Source organism: Rattus norvegicus, chromosome 14 (assembly GCF_021556685.1).
Source record: "Rattus norvegicus strain SHRSP/BbbUtx chromosome 14, alternate assembly SHRSP_T2T, whole genome shotgun sequence".
Taxonomy (NCBI): Eukaryota; Metazoa; Chordata; class Mammalia; order Rodentia; family Muridae; genus Rattus; species Rattus norvegicus.
In genome coordinates, this window is record NC_141547.1 from 62,479,003 (window position 1) to 62,498,946 (window position 19,944).

At 45.3% G+C, this 19,944-nt stretch overlaps 1 long non-coding RNA gene across 3 annotated transcripts in view; it reads left to right on the plus strand.

Annotated features, from left to right (window-relative positions):
• The window catches only part of LOC148001366 (uncharacterized), a 46,045-nt gene extending 26,432 nt beyond the window's left edge, over window positions 1-19,613 (plus strand). Inside the window, exons 2-4 of one of the 3 annotated variants that reach the window (XR_015637049.1) lie at window positions 945-1,098; window positions 10,809-11,021; window positions 19,372-19,613. This is a non-coding gene — a long non-coding RNA (uncharacterized LOC148001366). Of the gene's footprint in view, window positions 1-944; window positions 3,233-10,808; window positions 11,022-19,371 lie in introns of those variants that run through there. The other 2 variants (XR_015637048.1, XR_015637047.1) reach the window with 2 other exon arrangements.
• Window positions 19,614-19,944: the final 331 nt, after the last annotated feature.

Genomic DNA, 19,944 nt, shown 5'->3' on the forward strand with positions numbered 1-19,944 from the left:
TGTGTGTGAGAGAGAGAGAGAGAGAGAGAGAGAGAGAGAGAGAGAGAGAGAGGTGTGTATGTGTGTCCTTCCTTGTGGGAATGTGTGTGTATAATGTGTATGTGAATATGTGTATGTGTGTCCATGTGTGTGTGAGAGTATGCATGTATGTGTGTCCATGAGTGCACATTGTGTGTATGTGTGAATGTGTATGTGTGTCTATATGTATATGAACATGTGTAAGTGGCTATGTGTGTATGTGTCCCTTTGTGCACATGTGTTTAAGTATATGTGAATGTGTGTGTGTGTGTGTGTGTGTGTGTGTGTGAGAGAGAGAGAGAGAGAGAGAGAGAGAGAGAGAGAGAGAGAGAGAGAGAGGGAGAGAGAGAGAGAGAGAGAGAGAGAGAGTAGGTCAGAGGGTAACTTTCTGTAGCTGGTTTTCCCCGTTGGCTGTTGGTTCCCGGGATGACACCGAGTCATCGATCGGCTTGTGCAGCTCTTTGACCTACTAAGCCATCTCACCAATCCCAAGTCTACACATTTTTTGACTAGAACATTATTCTCACCTTTTTCCTGATTTCAAGTGAGATTTCTTTGCCTCCTTTTAAACTCAAAAACCCTCTCACTGCCAGGAGTCTTCCCGATTAGTCAGGGGAAGCTCTGACCTCTTACCCGTTTCCCAACTCCTGGAAAGTCTTTGCCTTTTCATCTGAGAGAGTAGGAACAGCAGTAAACCCAGATAAGGAAGGGCTTTGTGTCTGGGTAAATCTGGAATTTTCTGATAAGCCTAGGGTGTGCCAATGGGAAACTGGAATTCAAAGGGATCTGGTGACTGCTCGGTGTCTCAGAGTTTGGAAGGCAGTGTCTCTGGTCCAGAAACACGGGTTCCTTCCTTTCTGAGAGGAGCTCTTCCTTCTCCCTCGTGCATTTCATCGTTTACACACCACACTTTCTTCACCTGACAGGGGTTCACAAGGACTCCGACTTGCTCTCACCAAGGATAACCTTTAACCTGCTGAGCCTCTTGGAAGACCACAGCACACCCAAGCTTCCTACAAACGCCCCTCAAATTCCAGTCTCTTCTGGAATAGAGCCACCCTTCAAGTGCTGGGATTGCAGGTGAACCCCACCCTTCAAGTGCTGGGATTGCAGGTGAACCCCATGATGCCCTTGTAACGCGCCATGCTGGGAATTGAAGCCAGGGTTTTGTGACTCTTGGGCAAGCGCTCTATCAACTGAGTCACGTCACCAGCTTCTCCATGTGTGTCTCTCCTTTCTGCTACAGGGCCTTACTGATGGGCCTGGCACTTGTGGCAATCCTCCTGCCTCACACCCAGCTGTTCACTGTCCATTAACTCTGTTAACATTCCTTGTGACACCAGCACTCATGTAACTGAAGCCACGAAATGAGGTTTCAGTTTCATTTTAAAATTATTTCTCTAACTTTTTGAGAGCATAATATAATTAAATAATTTCCTTATAAACCCTAACATGTACCCCTCCTAGAACTCCTAGAACTCATTCAAATTCATGACCTCTGTTTTTATTAACTGTCATTACATACATGTTTTTATTTATGTATATGCATATATTCCTAAATACGTAAGTATAAACTGCTCAATCTGCATATTGTTATTTGCCTATATGTTTTCAGAGCTGAGCATTTGGTACTATGTGACCAACTGCCGTAAACCTAGGAATGTCAGCAGCTGTACCCATCCAGTCTTGCCTACATAATTGCCAGACATGAGCTGAACAAGAAAGGACAACAGTATTAGACATGCTAACATGGAGGGGGAGAGCCCTGGAGGCCTCAACGCTCCACAGAGAGCTGCAGGCAGCTAGCTGAGCACGGGAAATCACGTCTTCTCCAGATTATTGTTGTTGGTTTTGTTTTTATGTGTATGTGAGTGAATGCCACACGTGTGCAGGTTTCACGGAGGCCTGGAGAGGGTGTGGAACTTGGAACTGGAGACATTTATATAATTGTGAACCATTTGGAGTGGGTGCTGGGAACCAAAATCAGCTCCTCTTTAGGAGAAGCCAGTGTTCTCAACCTCAAAGCCATCTCCTGAGTTCTTATCACCACAAACTCACAGTAACACCCAGAGCTGGGCCTCTCTTTATTTTATCTCTGTGCACAGGAGTTCCAGTGACCTTTCTACAGCTAGTCAACAGCAGCAGTGTGGACCCTAACTTCCTGTCTCCTGTACCCCTGCCCACTTAGCCACCATACACTAACCTTCCTTTCTTGAGGACGAGGAGTCATTTTACAGTCAGTCATAGTGTCTCATACCTGTAATCCCAGCACCCAGAAAGCTGAGGCAGGAAGATTACTGTGAGTTCAAGGCCAAACCAGGATAATAGAGTGAGTTATAGGCCCATCCAGACCACAGGAGGAGACCCTGTTTCAACCTTTTGCTATATCCTGCAGAGTCATCTTATCATCCTCTCAGACCCACCCTCACCCCTCCCAGCCCCCTACCCCCATTGCTATGCTCAGCACCATACCCACAGCAGAAGAGTAACAGATGCTACACCTACTAGTGTAACTATAATGGTCATGAGGAGGTCAAGAGGATGACCAGCTAGGTTGGCGATTAACTGGAATGTTGGTAGACCTTCAGAAATCAGATACATAATCAAACTGTGGTGGTTTACACAGTAATCCCAGCACTCTGGAAATGGAAGAAGGAGGGTCCTGAATTGCAGGGAGCTTGGGTTAAATAGCAGGAGCTGACAACCCAACAACAACGAAACCCACAACCAAATCAAGGGGAAGATTCTTTAAGAAAAGCAGAGATATCCAAACAGAGCAATTCCAGCCCAGGCTGGCTGCCTCCTGCCTGAGCCTCCTAAAGACAGGGAGTGAGCCACCACACCCTAACTACTATTGTCTCTTTAAGAATTCCTTCAGGGTTGGACTGGAGAGATGGCTCAATGGTTAGGAGCACTGACTGTTCTTCCAGAGGTCGAGTTCAATTCCCAGGAACCACGTGGTGGCTCACAACCATCTGTAATGGGATCCAATGCCCTCTTCTGGTGTGTCTGACAGCTACAGTGTACTCATATACATAAAATAAATAAATCTTTAAAAAAAAAAAAGGAATTCCTTCAGGCCAAATGGTTGGGTCACATACCTTTAATCCCAACACCCAGGCAGAGGCAGGTAGATCTGTGTGAGTTCCAGGATAGCCTGGTCTACAGAGTAAGTTCTAGAATAGCTAAGAGGACATAGAAAAATTTTATCTCCAAAAAAAAAAAAAAGTGCAGAGGTGACTAAAGGTGAGACAGGTCATTGGGTGGGATGCCCCAGGCCACGCAGCAGAAACTGAGCTTTGGAGTCCAAGCCCAGTCCCCTGACCTGAGGTCTCCTCCCTCTCCAGAGTGCAGGTTCACGCTCCTGGGTTTACTGACCTTGTGCTCTAAGCCTGGAGCTGGATGAATCTTTTGGACCCCACGGCACCTCTGATGTCATGAAAGTTTGTCTCAAAGGTGCCAAGAGGGATTTCCCAGAAGAGGTGAGGTGCTGAAGTTGAATACAGCCCAGAGAGACAGGGTGGAAAGACTGTTCTTGGCATTAGCTAGTGAGTGGAAACTTGAAGACCCACAGAGGAAGGGGCCCTGCCCAAATTCCAGAATGAAGAAAGAGCTAGAAAGTAATGTCTACACCACGTGGAGTGCAGTGCATCCCTTTAATCCCAGCACTCAGCCAGAGGCAGGTGGATAGCCTCATCTACATAGGGAATTTCAGGACAGCTACACCATAGAGAGAACTTGTCTCAAAAAAAATGTGTATGTATGTGTACACACATGTATATACACACATATAGATCACTTATTTGAAAAGGTATAAGCTAAGTATGTGTCTTATGCCTATATTCCCAACACTTTGGCTGCTGGAGCAGGAGGATCACCAAGAGTTGGAAGGCATCTTGTTGTAGTCTGACTCTACCTCTCCATGTACCTGTTTGTCCATGCCGGCCAGCTATTTCATATAGTTGCTGTCATATGCCTGCCAGTCACTGACTGACTCACAACAAGGTCACACTGACCACATCCCTTGTTATGTTTGTTAATCTTAAGAAATTCCACAAAGTTTTATGTAGGACCCATCAAGTCAAAGGCCAATATGAACTGTTACATCTAAAATGACTTGAGTCAGAGCTGACCACTGCATCTGCATATGGGCTCATTGTGGGTTTTTTTTGTTTCTCCTTATAAACCTGCCCTGAGAACAGACTGGTACCCAATTAGGTTCTTGATTTCTTTTTGTGGTCCTGATCTACTCAGTGCCAGGGTGTCCGTTCAATAAACTATTCTTGCTAAAATAAGACCAGTGTTCTTACGGTCTGTGTGGCAATTCTTGAACCCCAAAATCACAAGCTATGAGGTGAGTTTCATTCAAAATGGGGCATGGTGTCTCATGCCTATAATCTCAGCACTCCGGAGTTTGAGGTATGCCGGGCGTGGAGGTGCATATCTTCAATCCCAGCATTCACTCAGGAGGCAGAGGAAGGTAGATCTCTTGCCTGACAAACAGGAGGCCTAGTGTTTGATTCCCAGATTTAAAGAAGCAATGGTTGTGGTGGGCACCTTTAATCCCAGCACTCAGGAGGCAAAGGCAGATGGATCCCTGAATTCTAGACCACCTGATCTACGGAGAGAGTTCCAGGACAGTCAGAGGTACCCAGAGGAACCCTGTATTGGGGCTGGGAGGAAGAACAGTTTAAGAACTTGCTTCGTGAGCCAGGCAGGCAACCCTTTGCCTGACTCCCTACTTGTGGCTTAGTTAGAAGCTATTTCTTTAAGATTGTCTTCAGACTTGAGAAGTAGAACTAAGAATAGCACCTAACACACGATTGCCATGGGCATTCACCAAGCTCTGAAGGCAGTGTGCTAAGTGTGGTGCCTGGCACACAGTAGGTGCTTAATAAAATGGCAGCTGCCATGCCGTTCCTTCAGTTCACACTGCGTATGATTAGTTCCACTCGTTATGAGAGTAATGGCTGATGAGCAGTATCCCTGCAGGATGATGGGGAAAGAAAATATCTGTTCTGGAGGGGTTGAGGGACTTGCCCAGGGCAAGAGACAACTCTTTGGGAAACGTCAGGGTATCAAAGGGTCTCTGAGTACACCCACTGCAATGATCTCATCCAGGGCATAGAGCGTGAGATGTGTCTCTGCTTCCCACCATCCTGTCTCCTAAGCTGAGATCTCTGGGCCTTCAGTAGAATAGGCCACAAACCGAAGCAAAGACACAGGACCCAAGCCGCTTGCAGGCCCCACATCCAGCTCTATTTGAATTTGGAAATCGCTCTCTTGATTAGCTTGTTTATCTTATTATATAGTAAAACATTTTGCTGTTGCTTCTGTTTTGTTTTGGAGACAGGGTTTCTCTGTGTAGCCCTGGCTATCCTGGAACTTGTTCTATAGACCAGGTTGGCCTCAAACTCAGAGATCGCCTGCCTCAGCCTCCGGAGTGCTGGGGCTGAAAGAGTGTGCTGCCATCACCTAGGTTTCATATAATAGGAAAACATTTAAGACAGGGTCTCATATGTAGTCCTGTCTGTGCTATGTAATACAGGCCAGGCTTAAACTCACAGAGATCACCTCCTTCTGTCTCCTGAGTCCTAGGGTTGAAAAGCTTGTGCTGCTGTGCCTGGTATGTGGTTGTTTGTTTGTTTGTTTGTTTGTTTGTTTGTTTTGATACAGATTGCTTAGTCCAGGCTGCAGGGAATGAGGATTTATTTTTAGATCTGACATAACCTGAGGGATTCATTACATATGCGTCCCTCATTGACTATAATGTCATATAGTACAGAACACCTCACCTGACTTTTCCCTGGTAAAGAACCAGGACCCCTGTCTTTGATGTCCCCATGAGATAAGAGATACCTGGAGCCTATCGCACACATCACAATTTTCGCCTTCATGAAGGAAGAGGCCTGGTGACGGCATATAAGCTTGCACATTTCAGTGAGGTGCACACTGCACCAATAGTAACAAACTAACAGCACAAAGTAAACACCCCACCATGGGGCTCATGGCTTCCTCACGAAGATACCACAGATGAGTTAGGATGTCGGCTGACCAAGCATGGTCAGGACAGAGACAAACTGGTTGCATGAGGGAGAGAACGTTGACACTAAGAGCTTTACAAAGCTTCTCTGGGCTGGTGACATGGCTCAGTGGTTAAGAGCACTGCCTGTTCTTCCAGAGGTCCTGAGTTCAAATCCCAGCAACCACATGGTGGCTTACAACCATCTGCAATGGGATCCAGTGCCTTTATCTGGTGTAACTGAAGACAGTTGCAGTGTACTTATATATAATAAATAGACCTAAAAAATAATAAATCTGATCCTGTTATCCTGTTGTAATACATTGAAATAATTTTTTGAGACAGGATATTCCTGTGCAGATCAAGTTGGCCTCAAATTCTCAAGGCTCCTGCCTCAGCCCTGAGTGCCCACCATCCTAGCTTTGGACCAGTTTTTCACAGTTGAGGGATGGGAGTTCTTGAATAAGCAGTCTGGCTGCTTGTAATTCCTAGCAGTGACTCTGGCCTGAGACCCTTCTGGAATAAGGTGAACAGCATGTAAATGACTTTACAATCCAGCTTCTTCTCAGGTCTTTTCTGCACTCTGTAGAAGGGCAGAAATGTGATTAAAACAAACAAAAATGCAAAAAAAAAAAATCACACTTGCCTTTTCACTTAAAAGTAAAAATACCTGGGCAGAGAGATGGCTCAGTGGTTAAGGTCACTTGCTTTTGCAAAGGACCCAGGTTTGATTCTCAGCACCCACAAAGAGGCTCATGACCTTTTCAACTACCAGGCAAGCATGTGGTACATGGACATACATGCAGATAAAACACTTATACCAACAAAATTTTTAAAAAATTAAAAATGCCTACTTTGGGGGTTGGGGATTTAGCTCAGTGGCAGAGCGCTTGCCTAGCAAGCACAAGGCCCTGGGTTCAGTCCTCAGCTCTGAAAAAAAAAAAAGAAAAGAAAAGAAAAAAATGCCTACTTTGTTATTTTATTATTGTTGTTTTTGGTTTTGGGGTGTTTTCGTTTGTTGAGACAGGGTTTCTCTGTGTAGCCATAGCTGTCCTAGAGTTCACTCTGTAGACCAGGCTAGCCTGGAACTCAAAGATCCGACTGCTTCTGCCTCCTGAATGCTGGGAAAGGTGTGTGCCACCACCCAGTTAAAACACCTACTTTAAAAATGACTCAATTAATCTGGCATGGTGTGCAGCCTCTGCACATGGGGAGGCAGAGCAGAGACAGGAGGATCGGGAGTTATGAATAGGAGTTCAGGGTTATCCTAGGCTACATAGAAAATCCAGTCCTAGTCCCATAAAAACACAGCTATGCTGTGGTGGAGGTAGGGATGGAACCCAGGAAGCACGGCAGTGATCACTACCCTGGAAATGTAGCTCAGTGGTAGTGATCACCACATTCATCATGGGTTCCTCCCCTAGTTCCACCACAGCGTAGCCGTGAGAGCCCAGCATGGTGGAACAAAACTGAAACAGTGAAATCCTAGCACTTGGAAAGTGGATGTGGGATGATCAGAAGTGCACAGCCAGCCTTAGCTACATAGCAAGTTCAGAGGGCCAGCCTGAGCTACAGGAGACTCCATCTCTAACAAAGAAACAAGCAAACAAACAACTGAGTCAGCAAAGTGCTTGCCACCAAAGCTCAAGGAGATGAATTCAAGAGATGAATTCAAGCCAAGCACCCACAGAGAAAGCTAGGTGTAAATACTAGTGCTTTGTCTCCCTCCTCTATTTTTAAAATAATTTTGTTATGCGTGTAGGTGTTTTGCCTGCACAAATGTATCTATGCCACACACATGCGGTGCCTACAGAGGCCAGAAAAGGGAGTTCTTCATTCTTTTTTTTTTTTTTTGCATGTGTTGATTACTTTTATTTTTTTTTTTTTATTAACTTGAGTATTTCTTATTTACATTTCGAGTGTTATTCCCTTTCCTGGTTTCCGGGCCAACATTCCCCCTAACCCCACCCCCTCCCCTTCTTTATGGGTGTTCCCCTCCCCTATTCCCTGCCAAGAGTATTCTTGTTCCCCTTTTAAAGAAGGAGTGAAGCATTCGCATTTTGATCATCCGTCTTGAGTTTCATGTGTTCTAGGCATCTAGGGTAATTCAAGCATTTGGGCTAATAGCCACTTATCAATGAGTGCATACCATGTGTGTTTTTCTGTGATTGGGTTACCTCACTCAGGATAATATTTTCCAGTTCCAACCATTTGCCTACGAATTTCATAAAGTCATTGTTTTTGATAGCTGAGTAATATTCCATTGTGTAGATGTACCACATTTTCTGTATCCATTCCTCTGTTGAAGGGCATCTGGGTTCTTTCCAGCTTCTGGCTATTATAAATAAGGCTGCTATGAACACAGTGGAGCACGTGTCTTTTTTATATGTTGGGGCATCTTTTGGGTATATGCCCAAGAGAGGTATAGCTAGGTCCTCAGGCAGTTCAATGTCCAATTTTCTGAGGAACCTCCAGACTGATTTCCAGAATGGTTGTACCAGTCTGCAATCCCACCAACAATGGAGGAGTGTTCCTCTTTCTCCGCATCCTCGCCAGCATTTGTTGTCACCTGAGTTTTTTATCTTAGCCACAGAAAAGGGAGTTCTATCCCTGTGACTGGTGTGACAGAAGGTTGTGAGCTGCCATGTGGGTGCCAGGGATCAAATCTGAGTCCTCTGGAAGAGCATCCAGTGTTCATAATTGCAGAACCATCTCTCAAACATTGCTTTGCTTTTCTTTAAGGATTTATTAATGTATTATATATAAGTACACTCTTGCCATCCTCAGACACACCAGAAGAGAGCATCAGATTCCACCACAGATGGGATTTGAACTCAGGACCTCTGGAAGAGCAGTCAGTGCCCTTAACCACTGAGCCATCTCTCCAGCCTGGCTTTGAGGTTTCAAAAACCAGGCCTCATTTTCTGTTCGTCCTCTGTTTCCAAGATGTGATCCAAGATGTGTGTTCCCAGCTGCCATAGGTACCACCTGTTGCCATCCTGTGCCCTCCACCACAGATCCTAACCCTCTGAAACTATAAGCCCAAGACACACTTTTTTTATACGCTGCTTTGGTCACGGTGTTTTACCACAGCTTCGTTGGTATTTTGTTAGAGCTACAGGAAAGGTAGCTAACCTTACACACGCATGGCCTGAAGCCCCGCACAGCACCAGTGCACCTGGCATGAGAGTCGGTGCACATAGCCTGCTCGTAACCCGAAGACGGCACAGATTTATGGGATCACGGGGCTGAGAAACTTAGGGGATCCCTTGACAACCTCTCCTAGGTGAGACCCCAAGATTTAGGAAATTGCAGGCTCTTGCCTAGGGTCACATCTTGAGCAATTATTTGACCACTTTGACCCCAATTCACAAAGGACTCTTCATGCTCTGCTGGGAAAGGCCAGAACTGGAGTGTTGGAGCTGGAAACACTTGGCTCCTGCTCAGCCTCTCCCCGGGGCTTGAGATCCCACAGCTCTCCAACTTGGAAGGTAATTTTTTTCTTGTTTTTGTTTATTTTTTAAATTTAATTTTATTTTATTAGATATATTTCTTTACTTACATTTCAAATGTTATTCCCTTTCCTGGTTTCCTGTCCATAAGCCCCCATCCCCCTTACTGCCTCCCCTCCATATTCCCCTGCACTGGGGGTCCAACCTTGGCAGGACCAAGGGCTTCCCCTTCCACTGGTGCCCCAAAAAGGCTATTCTCTGCTACATGTGCAGTTGGAGGCCTAGGTCAGTCTATGTATAGTCTTTTGGTAGTGGTTTAGTCCCTGGAAGCTCTGGTTGGTTGGCATTGTTGTTCTTATGGGTTTGCAAGCTCCTTCAACTCTTTCAATCCTTCCTCTAATTCCCCGCAAGGGGGTCCTGTTCTCAGGTCAGTGGTTTGCTGCTAGCATTGACCTCTGTATTGGACATGCTCTGGATGTGTCTCTCAGGAGAGATCTATATCCTTTCCCTTTCAGCATGCATTTTCTAGCTTCATCAATCTTATCTAGTTTTGGTGGCTGTATATATATGGGCCACATGTGGGGCAGGCTCTGAATGGCCTGCTGCTCTAAACTTTGCTTCCATATCTCCTGCTATGGATGTTCTTTTTTCCCCTTTTAAGAAGGAGTGGGAGCATCTGCATTTTGGTCATCCTTCTTCTTGAGCTTCCTGTGGTCTGTGTATTGTATCTTGGGTAATCTGGGCTTTTGGGCTAATATCCACTTATCAATGAGTGCATACCAAGTGTGTTTTTCTGTGATTGGGTTACCTCACTCATGATGATATTTTCTAGTTCCATCCATTTGTCTATGAATTTCACAAAGTCGTTGCTTTTGATAGCTGAGTAGTACTCCATTGTGTAGATGTACCACATTTTCTGTATCCATTCCTCTGTTGAAGGGCATCTGGGTTCTTTCCAAGCTTCTGGCTATTATAAATAAGGCTGCTATGAACATAGTGGAGCATGTGTCTTTGTTGTATGTTGGAGCATCTTTTTATGTAATGTTTTGAGTGTACCTGTGTTCTGTGACCATGTTCTGTCTCAAAAGGACAGACGTGGAATTTTTCACTTTTATTTATCATACTAGCACTCAGAATGTTTTAGATTTTGAGCCTTTTGATTGTTCACACTTCAAGGGGGAGATGTTCAACTTGAATGTAAATGAGGGCCTCTGGGGTGGGGTGGTCAGAAAGATCCTTTACAAAACCAAGTCTTCATTTGCAACCTCTTTTTTTTTTTTTTTTTTTTTTTACCAATTGGCATTGTATTCTTTCAGAACAGGTTGGAGTCTGGAGGCACCAGGCATGTAGAATATTCTGGTAATCCACTCAATATCAATGCCTTTGCTCAAAACTGGAGCAGCTGGCGCCTCACTGCAGGAATGGTAAGAGGAAGTGGGTCCTCCCGCTTTGAGGCTGTGTCCTGAATGGAAAAACGTGTAGCATCCTTCACCACGTCCCTCGCCAGGCTCTGCAGAGCAACCTAACAGGTGGGTTTCTGGCATCACCGTGCAGATCTCTGGCTCCTCCATCCCCTAGTCCTCTGTGAACCTCTCTGCAGGCTAGGGAAGCCAGGGCCGGCCTTGGCGAGTCTAGGTAACAAAGAGCCGGTGTCCGCTTGTTAGGTTAGGATCTGTTTTCTAGGTAGTGTTTCCAGCTGCGCATCAGACAGAAGCAGGCCCCAGGCTCCGTGTCTAGGTTTGTCTGCAATGTCTTGAGTCTGTAAATAAGTCCACACCTTCGTGCCTCCAGCCACTCTGCTGCCTGTAAATGGAGACCGTGGGCTGGAGATGATGTCTGGTGGTAGCCCTTCCCGAATAAGACTATCTGAGATTAATCAGCACTAGAGAAAATGACAAAATCAATAGCATCAACAGGGACGCAGCAAATGTGAGTGGCACCTCCTACACTGTGACTGGCATCTCCCACCATAGCCAGTGTTCTATAAAAATAGCAATATATTAAAAGGCCAGGTAAGCCTTCTCACACCTATAATCACAGCACTTGATGGGTTCATACGAGAGGATCATGAATTCCAGGGCAGTTTAGGTAACACAGGAAGACCCTGTCTCGAGAGAAGAACAAAACAGAACTAGGGTTTCGCTTCATGGTACAGGGCGGGCTTAGCATGTACGAGGAGCCCCGAGTTTCAACCCCTAGTTTCCCCTTAACAAAGAAGAGAGTGTAACAGCAAACCGTTTGCAGCAAATACTAGTATCAAATATAAAGTGCTTTCCAGGATTTTATTTTTTTAATTTTGAAACAAGGTCTCACTGTGCAGCCTTGGCTAGCCTGGAATTCACTTGGCAAACCAGGTTACCTTAAAATTCACCAACATCTGCCTGCCTCTGCCTTCTGGGTGCTGCAAGTAAGGCATGAGCTGCTATACCCTGCCCTAAGGTCATTTAAAAAAAGATTAATCCATTATGTTGTTATTAACTAAATGGTTTTAGCATATTAACAAACAAAACTTGCAAAGGCCCGAACCAGGCCTTTGCTGCAGACTCGAAGTTGGGCCTGTGTTTAGTGGCTCTCTCCTCTGTTTGCCTCACTTACACATGCCATCTCCTCTGGTCCAGAAGGCAAGAAAGGAGTTGGCTGGGGCCCAACCCATCCCCTCCCTGAAACCAGCCTTTTCAACTCTAGCTGTTTCTGGGGTCAATGCCCCAGCCAGCCAGGAAGAGGACAGGCTTTCTTTCCCACACCCTACATTAGAAAACAGAAGACAGAGCCCCTCCTCAACCTGCTTGTCAGACAGGCAGGTGATAAATGCTGGTGAGGAACTAAGGCCTGGCCCTTTAATGACAGGGGCTCTGGCAGCCCGAATTTCGAATTATTTCTCCGGCCCTTGGAGACCATTTTTTTCTACTCCACCATCTATAATCGCCTCCAGGAAAAGGAAGAGGCCCCTTGGGCTCCTGGACATAGAGGAAAGGAGTTGGCTGGCCTGGATACACCAGCTTGAAAACATTTAAAATGGCTCACCCATGAGTACTTGAGGGACGCCTTAGTCTCTCGAGCCTTCCATCTCAAAGAGACTTAGTCAGTGGCTGCACTTGTCTCTGGAAGTGTCTGACTCCAACGTGTACCTGGCCAGGTAGGGAAGTGGAGTGGATTGGGAGCTGAAAATGTCCTTCAAGGACCACAACCTCCCAGCCCCCACATCTGCCTTACAGCAGCCCCATGAGCCTTGCGATCCTTTCACATCATGGTGGGCTGGGATGCAGCTCACTGGGAGACCTGTAACCTAGTACCTGCAGCAACATTACTCTCTCTCCTAAGGGAAAACCAGAAAGAACTTTCCAGCATTAAAGGGCCCAACCCTTGTGCCAGCCAGTCTCAGCCAGTGCCAGCCAAAACCAGAATTCCCAGTCTCTCAGGTTTAAGTCCACCACATTATATTATTGTTTCCTTTCTCCCCAGAGGCTAAACACAGCTCTAAGAGAGCTGCCTACATTACCCTAGGGGATGCCTGGAGGTTCATCAAACTCCTGGTTTGGAGAGTAAAGTTGTTTTGTTTTGTTTGTTTGTTTTGGGGGGTTTTGTTTTGTTTTGTTTTGTTTTGTTTGAGGCAGGGTCTCCTGCGGAATACTTTTCAGGCATTGTCTCCTGCACACCCCAGGAGCTTGAGCTTTGACTTGTGGACATGTTTATTTTCCTAAGTCTTACAAAGGAGGAAACAGGCTCTCACAGAGCTTAAGCAATTTGCCATAAATCATAAAGTGATTACATAGAAAAAGAGATTGTATCTCAACCCAATACCATATCCCCCAAACTCTTTAGTGCTGCTGGACCAGATGTAATCTTTGCCAGTTATCTTGTTTTTTGTCTTTGTTTTTTTTTTCCCCCCTCGGAGCTGAGGACCGAACCCAGGGCCTTGCGCTTGCTAGGCAAGTGCTCTACCACTGAGCTAAATCCCCAACCCTGTAATCTTTGGGAGAGGAATGGAGGAGAGTCCAGAGGGCAGTGCCAAAGGACTCAGCCCTAGGACATTGCCAAAACCCTTAGCATCACCCACCTCCCCCTTGATGGCTAAATAGAAGGGTGGCCCAGACCAGGAACTGAGGCTCTAATAGGTAGATTTGCATTTCAGAAGCACGAGGAATATTCTGTTTGGGTTTTGGGTTTTTCAAAACAAGGTTTCTCTGTGAAGCTCTGGCTGTCCTGGAACTTTCTGTATACCTCAGGCCAGCCTCTGCCTCCCCAGTGCTGGGATTAAAGGCATGTGCCTGCACCACCAGGCTTCAAGGAATAGAGTGTGTGTGTGTGTGTGTGTGTGTGTGTGTGTGTGTGTGTGTGTGTGTGTGATTGGGGCTGGACAGACAGCTGGTCAAAAGTACCACTAGCTGATCTTAGAAAGAACTAGGGTGCAGTTTGAGGTACTGACATGGTAGCTTACAAGCATATGCAGCTCCAGTTAGAGGGGATGCACTGCCCTCTTCTGGCCTCCCCGGTACTGCATGCTTGTGGTGCACATTTTTGCCACAAAACACTCATAGCATAAAAAGAAATATTTTGTTTCTAGAAAGCTTGCTAAAAGCACATGTCCTCAGCTCTTTGATCTCTCAAGGAGCAAACCAAGTAAGCGTAAGGCCCTGTGACTGTCATATTCTGTCTGGACCATTGCTCCACCACTAAAGCAGCATCTTTTGGCCTCTCCATGACACTTTGAGGTGGGCATGATTTTATCTCCCTCTAGGAAAAGAGCCTTTGTCCACACAAAGTGGCAGAGCTAAAACTCAAACAGATACTCAACAGAGCCAGACCCTGTCTCAGAAACAAAACAAAAGACAACAAAACCTCCTTCTAAGCCACGGGAGCAGGACCCATTGGCTGCGAGCGTGGCTTAACCCCACCTGCTTTTGCAGCTTTGCTTTGCTTCCTTTTTTTTTTTTTTTTAAGATTTATTTATTTTATGTAGATGAGTACCCTGTAGCTGTCTTCAGACACACCAGAAGAGGGCGTCGGATCCCATTACAGATGGTTGGGAACCACCATGTGATTGCTCAGATTTGAACTCAGGGCCTCTGGAAGAGCAGTCGGTGCTCTTAACCACTGAGCTACCTCTCCAGCCCATTGATTCACATTTAATAACACACTCTGCACACACTTCTGCCCTGAATGGAATTCTTTTTTCCAAATAGTATGCAATGCATTTATTCCCTCTACTCGTCTGAGGCGTCCCTTGTTTGTGGTGGGGCTGATCCACGCTCGGTGTGCTCAGCCTCGAGTGCAGGTGCGTCTGCTCTGCCAGACGCTGTCCACACGACCTCAGGTGCTTGTGCTAGCTAGCCCTCCTCACGGGGGTCCCAGACTCAATCCTCGTGGAAGATTAGAATCTTCGCTTTCTGCCCTGGTAGGAGAAGGAAAATCATCTTCCATTCAGCTTTGTTTCCAGTGACAAGGGCGCTGGGAACTCTTCCCAAGATTCAACTCTGAAGTTTCTTTCTGAGTCACCATTCTCTCTGGGTACTCGGCCTTCAGGATTTTCAAATTTCCTTTTTCCCTTTGTTTAACATCTATCAACCGTATTTATGTCACATTCCAACGTGTGCATATATAGTATGAAATGGTCAAATCCAGCTCCCCCTACTCTTTCCCAGCCTCAAATCACCGCCCGCCATTCTATTTGGGTTGAGAACTCGGGGCGCTTCTCTTTCTACATCTGGTTTATTTCATGTAACATCTATCCTTCAGTTCTACCCATTTTTTCTCACATTTTCTTTACCCACTCATTGTGTGTGTGTGTGTGTGTGTGTGTGTGTGTGTGTGTGTGTGTGTGTGTGTGTGTGTATAGAGTCCAGAGGTCAACATAGGATGCCATCCTCTCTTCCTCCACCTTATTTTTTGAGACAGGGTGGCACGCTAGGCTGGAGATCACTGATTGGCTAAACCAGCTGGCCAGTGAGTCCCCAGGATTCTCCCATCTCTGCCTCCCTCACACCAGGATTACAAGCATGGGCCAACACACCAGGCCTTTTTATGGGGTGTTGGAGGGCTGAACGCAGGTCCTGGACTTGAATGAACACTTTACTCACTGAGCCATCTCCATAGCATCTCTCTTATTTATTGATTTATTGATGTATTGATTTATTTATAGACAGAATCACACTATGTAGCCCTGACTCATTATGTAGACCAGGCTGGCCTCTTACTCACAGAGATCCATCTGCCTCTGAGTGCTGGGATTAAAGACCTGAACCACCATGCCTGGCCTATTCATCCCTTGTGAGTTTCTTTGTCTATTCCATATCTTAACTCTTGTGAATAATAATGCTGAAACAGACAAACATAGGCACATGCCTATCTCATATGTTAATTTCAGTTTCTGTGAGTAAACATCCCAGAGTTGGAAGTCTGGGTCACAGGCTACGGCTAGCTCAAAATTTCCAGGAACATCCATGCTGCCCTCCACACATTCCCACCAGAATGAAGAAAATTTTCTTTTTTTCTTCTTTCTTTCTTTTTTCTTTTTAGAAACTGGAAGAACACTTCCTCTTCCTCTGAGTAACTTTTTCATTTTTTAAGATTTATTTATTATTTTATGTAAGTCCACTGTAGCTATCTTCAGACACACCAGAAGAGGGCATCAGATCCCATTACAGTTGGTTGTGAGCCACCATGTGGTTCCTGGGAACTGAACTCAGGACCTCTGGAAGGGCAATCAGTGCTCTTAACCACTGAGCCATCTCTCCAACTCCCCCTTCTCCCATTATTATCAATATTTTTTCTAATATCTATTCTGTATTGAGCCAGATGCTTCACTGTACTTTTCACTTATATTTTCCTGATAGTAGCCACCTGTATCTTTTTATCCATATTCATTATTGAAGAAACAGGACTATTGGCAATTTTTTTAAGAATGGGAGGGGGTTGTAGGAGCTCAAACCCAGTCTTATGCTTGCTAAATAAACACTCTACCCATATTCAGCAATTAAGTAAAATTAGTTAATTACAGTCTCGATATGTAGCTCAGGCTGCCATCACACTTACAATCCTCCTGCCTCAGCCTCCTGAGTGCTGGGGTGACAGGCATCTTTTGTTCCATTGCCTGGCCTCAATAAATGATTTATTTAAGCTCTGGAATGATTGGAATTTTGTCTTCACACTTCTCTTTCTAAATTAAGGCCATTTGGTCAGTCATTACCCTGCTTGGAAGTGGAATTAGTAATGGACCGCGAACGCACCTGTCGGCTGTTTCCTGTGCAGGTCACTGTGTTATTTGTGCAAAGGAATGGAAACTTGTTTTTGGAAACAACAACCTTCTGGTCAGGACAGCCAGCCTCTGACTGGGAAAGCCCCATCCAATTAGCACCTCAAGTGATGAGGCAGTACCAGTGTCTAAGCAGGAGAGAGTGAACAGCTCTGCCAGGTAGTGAGAATGTGGATGGAGCCCCTCCCTTTCCTGGATTCCCAAGGGTGGGTGGGGCAGGGGCGTGGCCAGGAAGGAGGCTGGAACCAGATTGCTGAGTCCATCTGTCCAGCTCTATACACACTACCGCGTTCTACAACAGTCTTGTAGGAGGGCGGGCCATGTGCTTGGAATTTTGTTCGTACTACTTTCCTTGCACAGGATGATACAGGGTAAAGAGATTTGTCTTTGCTCTACTTCAAATGGAACCCAGTGCTTCCGGTTGACCGATATGCCCAGTAAAAGCAACTGTTTGGGGAGTATTTGTTTGTTTTTGAGACGGCTTTTCTCAATTTTGGACCAGCCTGGAATTTGTCACATAGCAAAAGATGACCTTGAACTTCTGACCTTCTTCCTTCTATCTCTCAAGTATCACCAAGCTCTATTTATGCAGTGTTTGTTTGGGATCCAACTCTGAGCCTCCCGAATGCTAAAAGCTACTTCTCCAGACCCAAAGAGGGTTAAATAAGGAGAGAAGACCTACTCCCACTGTGGGCATTTCATGGACTGGGACCCTGGACTGAATAAAAAAGGAGAAAGTGAAGGGCTAGCAGGATGGCTCAGCAGGTAAAAGGGCTTAGTGTACAAACCTGACAGCCTGAGTTCCGTTGCTGAAGTCTGCATAAAAAAGCTGGAATTTGTAGGTGCATCTCTATAAAGCCAGCACTCTTCAGGCAGGATGGAAGGCAGTGACAGAAGAACCACAAGAAAAGCTCAAGGACCAAGTAGCCAGGAATACACACCGGGAAACAGTGAGGGGGCTGCCTCAACACTGTTTAAAGATCACTGATTTCATAAAGCTGCCCTCTCTCTCTCTCTCTCTCTCTCTCTCTCTCTCTCTCTCTCTCTCTCTCTCACACACACACACACACACACACACACACACACACACACACACACACACACACACACATGCATGCACACTAGGGAAGAGAGAGACAGAGACAGAGAGAGGCCTTATCTCTGCTTTCTGCTGGAGGGTACAAAGCAGCCAGCTGCCTCAGGCTCCTGCCTCCACGCCTTTCCCACCAGGATAGATTGAATACTCAAACGTTCCACAAAATAGACCTGCTGAGGGTGGTCTACCACCATGTATCATAATGCTGAATTCTATCCTGGAAGGTCTAGGCCAATGAGTGACTTCTCCTGTTTACAAGCTTTTGTTGTGCAAACCTTCTTCCTTGATTTAAAACTATTGGTTAAATAAAATCAGCTTCAGCCAATTACTGGAGCAGTTAGAGGTAGCTGGGTTTGAAGTGACCTGATTGGAGGAGGAGAGACCAGGAAGAGAAGGAAGAGGAAGAAGGTGAAGAGGAAAGAGAAGCTACCAAGGATTAGGTGAATCATGAAAATGTGGCCCTGAGGGAGTTAAGAGCAGTCAAGATAGAACACAGCAGTAACTCAGGGATAGAGGGTAAATACCTTCCCAGCTCTTGTGCTATTTAAGGTCTATTATAAAGGTTGTGTGTGTGTGTGTTTTATCTGGGAACTGAATGATCAAGGTGAGGCAGAAACCCCAGATTGGGATAGAGGGGAAATGAACCATGGACACTGGCCAGGAGAACCAGCAAGTATCTGGGGTACACCGCTAGGAAGTAGCCAGGCCAGCAGTTACAAGAGTAGATTAGATTAGGGGTTACCTCCCAGAAACTGTCAAAGCCAAATGAAATAACCATAGCTGAGTCTCATTGATTTGCAAGCTAGGGATAAGCTTAAATTGGTTGTACTACATAAATCCACCCTTCCTTAAATTGCTTTTAAAAAATTTTTTCATTTATGTCTTTATTTATTATGGGCTCGTGCATATGTAGACAACTCTCAGGAGTCCACTCCCTCTTTCCAGCATGTGTGTCCAGGAAGTCCGCATTGAGCACAGGTCATTGGGAGTGGAGGCAGGTGCCCGCCCTACTCACTGGCCGTCCATCGTTCTCCTTAAACTGGTTCAGTCAGGCGTTTTGGTCACAGCAACAAGAAAAGTAACTGCTACACAAAACAATTTCCAAGAGATCTTACAGTCATGTCACTGGGACACACAGCGAAACAGAAGAGATGAGACAACAGCATTAAAGGCAGAGAGGAGGATTTAAAAACAAACGCAACTGGGCTTCTAGACATAAAATAGTCATTTAAATTAAAAATTCAATGAGCACATTACACGACACACAAATCAGAAGGCAGAATAAATAAACAGGCAGCTTTAAGGAGATCATTCTGAATGCAGCTCACAGGGGCGGGAGTTGCAGAATCTACAATCGGTCTTTAATGGGAGTCCTATAGCAGGGACAGAGAGGACAGCCGAGCAGTCTAGCCAAGCCATTATGCAGAGAGAGTAGAAAAGTACATTTTAGATATAAAAGTCTTGGAATTTTTATTGCTAACATCATCTTACTAAACAAAATCACCAAATGTGATTTTTTTTTTCCTTTTAGCAAGAAAAGCAAAACCAGAAGGAAGGGGTGAGAGAAAAAAGCAAACAGTGAATTGAAAAATTATTGACGGGCTGATGAGGTGACTCAATGGGAAAAGGGGCTTGCTACCAAGCCTGAAGACCCAAGTTCAACTCCCAGGACCCACTTGGTGGAAGTTGTCTTCAGTTTGCTCCACGAATATTCAAACACAAACATGTATATACATACAAGATGGATAAAAGTAATTAAAAAATAAACAGGTGAAAAAGTAAACAATATTGACTTGGGAATTCTAACAATAATAGCAATAATGGAGGCCAGCTGAGAGCTCTTATTCTATTTTTAAAGATTTATTTATTTTATCTATGTGAATACACACTGTAGATGTCTTCAGACACACCAGAAGATAGCATCAGATCCTATTACAGATGGTTGTGAGCCACCATCTGGTTGCTGGGAATTGAACTCAGGACCTCTGGAAGAGCAGTCAGTGCTCTTAACCAGTGAGTCATCTCTCCAGTCTAAGAGCTCTTATTTTAAAGGATATATATATATATATATATATATATATATATATATATATATATATATATA